The sequence below is a fragment of the Morone saxatilis genome, unplaced genomic scaffold (assembly GCF_004916995.1).
Source record: "Morone saxatilis isolate NCDOM2014 unplaced genomic scaffold, NCSU_SB_2.0 Contig24, whole genome shotgun sequence".
NCBI classification, from domain to species: domain Eukaryota; kingdom Metazoa; phylum Chordata; class Actinopteri; family Moronidae; genus Morone; species Morone saxatilis.
Genome location: NW_023339807.1, coordinates 14770083 through 14770742, shown reverse-complemented (window position 1 = coordinate 14770742; position 660 = coordinate 14770083). Strand labels below are relative to the sequence as shown.

The window sequence follows — 660 nt, the reverse complement described above, 5'->3', positions numbered from 1 at the left end:
AAGGCTTTTTAAGACCACCACACTATAACACAAAAGGCTTTTTTTCATACCTGTTTCACAGTCATACCGACCAAAGTAGGAACGTATGATGGAAAACTAGTTGGGATGATATGACGTCGAAATAATTACATCACCTCTAATGATAAAATCAATTAAATGAATGCGCCCTGGACCCGGAAAAGGAGCATAAAGTGGATTGATCGATTAACCAATTAAACATTATTAATTACTAAATAAATGAATTTGAGACAACGAGCTTACCAGCTACTGTAGCTAGCAGCAGTGACAGTCTAATGGTGCTGACTGTCACTGATCGAACAGCCTCCTGCGCACACAATCAACTTTTAATTCATAATGTCACCAGAAAGGCTGCAATCAGGTTAAAAAGCATTTTATTACTAACATGACTGGATAAGAAAATCGAATGTAAGACTTTATATCTTCTAACGCCTTTTTATTTTATTTTATTTTTTAAAGGAAACTCAATTCAATGCTTCTTAAGACTTTTCAACCTGATAAAACGCAGATTTAACCTCTATAGTAGTGATTGTTGGTTTATTGTTTATTTTTTGTCATATTGATAGTTGATTGTTTATTTTTATGTCTTGTTAAATTGTTGATTGTTTATTTTATGTCTTGTTGATTGTTTATTTTAAGTCT

General features: G+C 32.4%; 1 protein-coding gene across 1 annotated transcript in view; it reads right to left on the bottom strand.

Annotated features, from left to right (window-relative positions):
- The window catches only part of fam171a1 (family with sequence similarity 171 member A1), a gene marked incomplete in the record, with an annotated part of 19748 nt that overhangs the window by 5989 nt on the left and 13099 nt on the right, over positions 1-660 (bottom strand).